Source organism: Camelus dromedarius, chromosome 16, assembly GCF_036321535.1.
Source record: "Camelus dromedarius isolate mCamDro1 chromosome 16, mCamDro1.pat, whole genome shotgun sequence".
In the NCBI taxonomy this organism is placed as follows: domain Eukaryota; kingdom Metazoa; phylum Chordata; class Mammalia; order Artiodactyla; family Camelidae; genus Camelus; species Camelus dromedarius.
This window is the reverse complement of record NC_087451.1, coordinates 19,584,697-19,590,834: the sequence shown is the minus strand read 5'-3', so window position 1 is coordinate 19,590,834 and position 6,138 is coordinate 19,584,697.

The window sequence follows — 6,138 nt, the reverse complement described above, 5'->3', positions numbered from 1 at the left end:
CTTCATTTTTATTCTGGTATGTGTGTATATGTAGGTGGATGGGGTACTAGGGAATTAGAGAAGGAAGGAGAAGCAATGAATGCCTGGATCAGCTGCTCTGGAGACAGGAAACCTCCCAGCTCAACCCACCACCTAGCCAGGCCCTACATTCCTTTACCTCCCAGAGTGTGTCATTCATCAGGAGATGAAGGGATATCCAGACTCAAGGAGCCAATACTAAAATTTAGGTATTTTGAAAAGCCTGAGAATCCAGCCTCTGGGTGTGGGAGTTATTAGCTTTGCTACTGAGATCTGGTTCCTCTTCTGGACACATGGAAGACTCAACCTCTGGCTCTCTTGTGGATGGGTGGCGTCATGGATGAGTTTTGGGCAACAAGCTATGAGCAGAAGGGATGCAAGTCATCTCCAGTCTGGAGCATTTAATTGGTGGCACACACTCTCCAGAGATCTCTCTGCTTCTCTGTTCAAGACGCATGTGTTGAGATGGCACTTCCATCAGCTTCTGTCTTTGAGGGACTAAAGCAGAGGCCCTGCTGACCTGAGCTGGGCACCAAGCTGAGAAATAAACTTTTGTTAGGTTTAGCCATTGAGATTGTGGGATTGTTTTTTGTTGCAGCATAATCTAGCCCACTCTGACTAAAACAGATGGTAAGCTGGGGAGTCTGATGTCCTCCCTTCCAGCCCTGTAGCCCTTAAAAACAGAGATCTGTGCAGACCTCAAGTCAGTCATCCATATCTTTCACCACAGTCACCCAACCTTTCCAATTTCCTGCTTCCCCAGACCTCAGAGCCAGCTCCCCTTACCTCCTCTGCCTCCTGAGTCAAATTCTGTACCTGACCAAACCCTGGTCACAGTCTTTCTCTGGCCAGTCCAGTGTACTTGGAGGGTGAGGGTGGGGCAGCCCTTGGCTCTGCCAAAGGTCAGATTTTCACCTCCTGCACCTGTGATACTGGGAGAAGAGGATTCTCATGACATTGTGCATGAAGAGGCATGTTTGGGGATGTATCACCTGTAGATTTCAACCTGAGACTGTAGCCAAAATCACCAGACTTTTCTCATCTTGGAACAAAATCCACGATGAAGAAATACCCAATGGCGCCCCCTTGTGGCCAGGAGGACTGTGGCAGAGACTGGATATGAGGTGGCCCCTTAAACTGGGCTTTGACTTGGAACAGGCTGACCAGGATACGCTGCTGTGACGTTAAGGCACATTCAGGCAGCCTGGCTTTCCAAGAAAACACATTTCTTGGCCTTCACCACAGTTGGCATTAGAAGACATGCTTATCCTAAAAATGCGCCCAAGCCGGAGATGGCAGGACCAGTGAGGATCATTGGAATCAGGTTTCCCAGAAAGCCAGCTGGGAGGAAGATTTACTAGGGAGACATACCTGGCCGCATGCACGTAGGATTCTATGGGGGCTCTGGCCACTTCAGGGAACAGGATGTGGGGAGGGGCTCATGTAAATAAAGCTCCTGTCAGAAAGGGGGCTTCCCCCAGCCTGCCCTCTGACGCCTCTGTGCTTTTCCATCAGTCTTCAAGGCAACCAGTATGATGTAGAGGGAAGCATGCCAGCCCTCTTTCCGCAGCTGGCTTTGAGCAAGTCCCTTAGCCTCAGTGGCCCTGATTTGTCATATAAACGGAAAATCCCTTCCAGCATCGATGGTCTCCATGTGCTTGCCTCATGGCTCCTGTCTCCCTAGACGCTATGTGAGGGGTACTGCAGGAACCAGCTGTGAATTCCCCTGGCATGATCCTTACTTCCACTGGCTTACAGGGGCAGACCCAAAACACATACACAAACACATAAACAAATCCTTTCAGCTGGTTGCGAGTGCAGTCAGCGGATAAACCAAGCAGTGTGTTAGCATGACTCGGGGGAGAAGGAAGCATTAGGTCAGGTGATCAGAAAAGGCCACTCTAAGGAGGTGACAGTTGAGCTGAGACTTGGTTGACAAGAACAAAACACTCAAAACAGCTTGTGAGAAATGTGTTACAAAGCAGGACAGGGCAAGTGCAAGGGACTTGAAGGGCATGTGTTTGAGGCCAGAGTGGCTGGAATAGGTGACCTGGGGTGGACAGAAGCTGAGTCATGCACAATCTTATAGTCCACAGTTAAGTCCTTGGATTTGATTCCAAGTGCAACACTGTGTTAAGCTCTGGCTTACAGCAGGGGAGTGACCTGATTTGATTTTTCCCCTCTGTTTTAGTGGGAGTGGAGCTCCAGGGGTTGCTCTGAGCCTTGCAGGGTGGTGGTGGTAGGGGTGCCCCAGCAGTGAGGACTCAGTTTCCTGTGTGGGTGGCCCATTGTGAGCCACCCAGTGAGCCTGCATCTTTCCCAGGGGCCTCTCCTGCTCTCCAGGTCCACCCCTGGTCAAGGAGAACCAGTTCTTCAGCCCAGCAAGCACCTACCCAGAATCGTGCATCCACATTTTGGCTGTAACTGGGCAGTGCCCCATCTACATCCTCGTGCCTAATCTCTTCCATGTCCCCGGCCATGTTCACGTCCTCATAATCCCCATCTCTGTTTCTGTTTCCCTTGGGACCCCAATTCTCACTCCCACCTTGAGCTCTGATCAAACCCAGAGCCACCACTCCTGTTTTTTTTTTGAGACAGAGGGACTGGCTGGAGGGAGACCTATTGATGGTGGGTTATGATTTGAGGAGGCAGATTTTGGGGAATGGAGAGAGATCCCCATTGTTTGTGGTGACACCCAAACTCCTCTACACCATCAGCTCCCTCCATTTCCCCCAGGTCCCCTCCCATGCTACCTTCCAGGCTGCCTGTATACCCCTACCTCCTTTCCACCCCAGACAGAGTGATCTTACCACTGGATTAGAAGGATAAGGCTGGGCCTCTCACCTCTGCTGCTCCAGGACCCTACATCCCAGAGGGGCCTGGAGGTGCAGTTTCCCAATGCCCTGAGCCTCAATTCCCCCTCCACTGGCCCTGGTCTTCACTGAGCCTTAGCAGCCCCCTGGGGTCATAACTTCAAGGGATGGGGAGTGGGTAGAAGGCAGGAGACTGGAGAGATTTACATATAATTTACATCTTAAGAAGGAAATTTGCATCTTCAGGTTCTTAGCATCACCCAAGAGTCATCAGGGTGGCTGAACAGAGCCCAGGCATTGTGCCCAGGCAAATAAGACAGCCCTGCCAGTCACCCATAGCATCAGCATGACCTTCATCCCCAGCCTCTCCCCAGTCTTGCCTCCATCCCCTTAACCCATTCCCCTTTTGCACATCACTTCCTGCCCCTCACCTCATCTTTACCCCTATCTAGCTCTCATTTCTGAATTTTCACCCTAATTCCAACCCAGTCATTTTTTCAGCTTCCAACCCTGATCTCCTCATCACTAATCCATGGAACCATTAAGAACCATGTTTTAAGAGTCTCCCAGTTACCAGGTACTGTGCCAGGAGGTGGGGAGAAAACCAATCCAAGTTATGGGCAGTCTAATCTAGTGGGGAAGACAGATATCAATCAAAGATGATAGCTACAGTGCTGTGAGAGCCATTAAGAGTTAAATCTGGCCTTTCTTGATGAAGCAATTATCAAGCTAAGATCTGAAGGAAGAGGAAACATTATTCAGGTCCAAGAGGTTGAGTGGGAATAGTATGTGCAAAGGCCCTGTGGTTGGAAGGAGTTGACCTCACTTCCTTCATGTCTTTATTCCAAATTTCCCTTCTCAAAGAGCCCTTCCCTGGTTACTCTATTTCTAAAGTTTGCTCCCCTAGACTTTATATTATCCTTCCCTGTTTTTTAGTTTCTCTTCAGCATTTATCACTCTTTATCATGGCATTTCATTCACTTGGTAATTAGTTAATATGGTCTGTTTCTCTCACTAGAATATAAGCTCCATGAGGGAGAGCAGGGATTTACTTTGGTTACATTGTATTCTTAGGGCCTCACACAGTGCTGGGAACATAGGCAGGGCTCCACAGTCTGCTGATGAATGAATGAGAGGCACCTAGTCCCAGACAGAAGAGATCAAAGGGGAACGTGGTGGGGGATGAGACCCTTGAGTTAGGTGTGGGCGCCATGTGAAAGGATGATGTCATTGTCCCAAAGGTGAGTTGTCTGCCAGGCTTGATCAGGGGTGGGGTGGGGGGTTGGGCATGACATGAGATTTGGGTTCTCACTCCCAAACTTAAACCACATCCCTACCCCTGAGCTCAACCTGAACTGCAATCTCTTCCCCATTTCTTACCACATCCCAAATCTACTGGAACCATCTCTTCATCTCAGAATCCTTGCCCTCCTCCACCCTTATGTGACCCAGACACTGTGAGACCTTCCCTTGATGGTGATGGAAGGGTGCCACCAGGGAGGAATGCTGGGCTGGCGCTTCCTGTTGGCAGGGGCTGCCCTTGGGAGGCAGAAGGAAAGAGGGCAGGTCCAGAAAAGGGGCTGAGAGCATAATTCTCTCCTCACATCACTCTCCTTGGGTCCCAAACGCTAGCTGCTGAGTGTAGAATTTCATCCTTTTTCATCATCTCATGCTAATCCCAGCGCCTCCCTAAACTCAGCCCTAACCCAGGGCCTGATCCCACCTCAGTCCTCATGGCTCTGGCTTCTGTGATTCTATCAGAAACTCACCCCCAATCCCAGTCCCCCTCCCATTCCGGGTATATTTTCTTCTGAGCACTTACTATCCAAAACAACACCGCACAAATGACTGTTTACTGTTGCTTGCCCTTGTGTGCACTGTGTGCCTCCTTCGTAGCTGCAGTGCCTAGAACAGCGTCTGAAACACTGTGCCTGCGCCAAAAACATCTCCTAAATGAATGAAGGTGTGAAGGAATGAATTACCTGATTCCCAACAAACCCAGTTCCACTGGAGCTCAGCCCTGACTCCCGCCCTCTTCCTAGCTGCATTCTTTTTGTTTCTTTTTGTTTTGGGTAATGGTGTGTACTTTACAAAATTGAGGGATAACATGGATACAGTGAAATACAAACAGTGCCTTATACTCTACCCAGGTCAAGGTATGGAACATTTCTATCTCCCTGTGTGGCCCCCCTCGTAGGTGCTCAGTCAGTATTCTATCCCAGGACGCCTCACAGGTCTGTCTTTTATAAGAATTACTTAGTTTTCCCTGTTCTTGAACTTTCTATCAGTGGAATGACAGAGGGTATACTCATATCTGGCTTCTGTCACTCAATATAATCTTTGTGAGTTTCATTCCTGTTGCAGGTTTTTGGGTTTTTTTTTTTTTTAATGTTTTAGGGTTTTTCTCTTATTGCTGGATAGAATTCTATGTTTTGATTACACCACAAACTATATATCCATTCTTTAGCTTAATTCTTACGCCTCAAATTCCACTCCAACTGTCTTCTACTTTTGTATTCAATCCCAGTCCCTCCTCAGTTGATCCTGGCCCCACAGGAAGCAGTAGCTACCCACCCCCTCCCATCCCTGACTCTCTCTTCCTGGAGGCTCTCTGTGCCCTAGGGTCCCCAAGCTCTAACTCCAACACCCACCCCCCCACCCCCACCCCCGCTTCCTATCATGGGCTCTGGGCCCTGGGGCAGAAGGATGGGCCAGCTTTCCTGCTACAGCCACTACCTTCCCCATTTCCCAGAGAGGAATGGCAAGGCAGCAGGCCAGCTGGACATCGAGTTTATGCTGCATCCCCTCCTCCGGCCCCCACCCACTGAGGGGCCCCTGAACCAGTGCAGGTAATCCCCTGCCCATGGCCCGGCCTCGCAGGGTTGCCCAGGGCTGCAGGAGATTGGGGCGGCCAGAAGGAAGGAGCTAATTAGGCTGAGAAAGATGTGAGGGCCCCACCCTGCCCTCTCCCTCAACTTCTCTGGAGCCCTGGCTCAGGCTGGACTGGCTCCTCAGCCCTGAAGCCTCTTTCAACCAAGTCATCTTCCACCCGCCCTCTTGGAGGTAGGCCCAGTGCCTTGCCTGTTGTTCCTCTCTATCAGCTCCCAGAGGGCTCACAGCCCAGACACCACCAGCTCACGGGCCAGGAGCACGGCCCTACCCCAGCCTGCTGGGCTCCCGTCCTGTGCCCCCATCCTGGTCCTGTGCATCAAGGGCAGTGGCTTCTCCAGGCTCTGGGTCCCTGCTTAGCCTCCACCTCGGGAGGCTGGACTTTCCATTCCTCCCTCGGTCTGATTTCCCTTGCCTG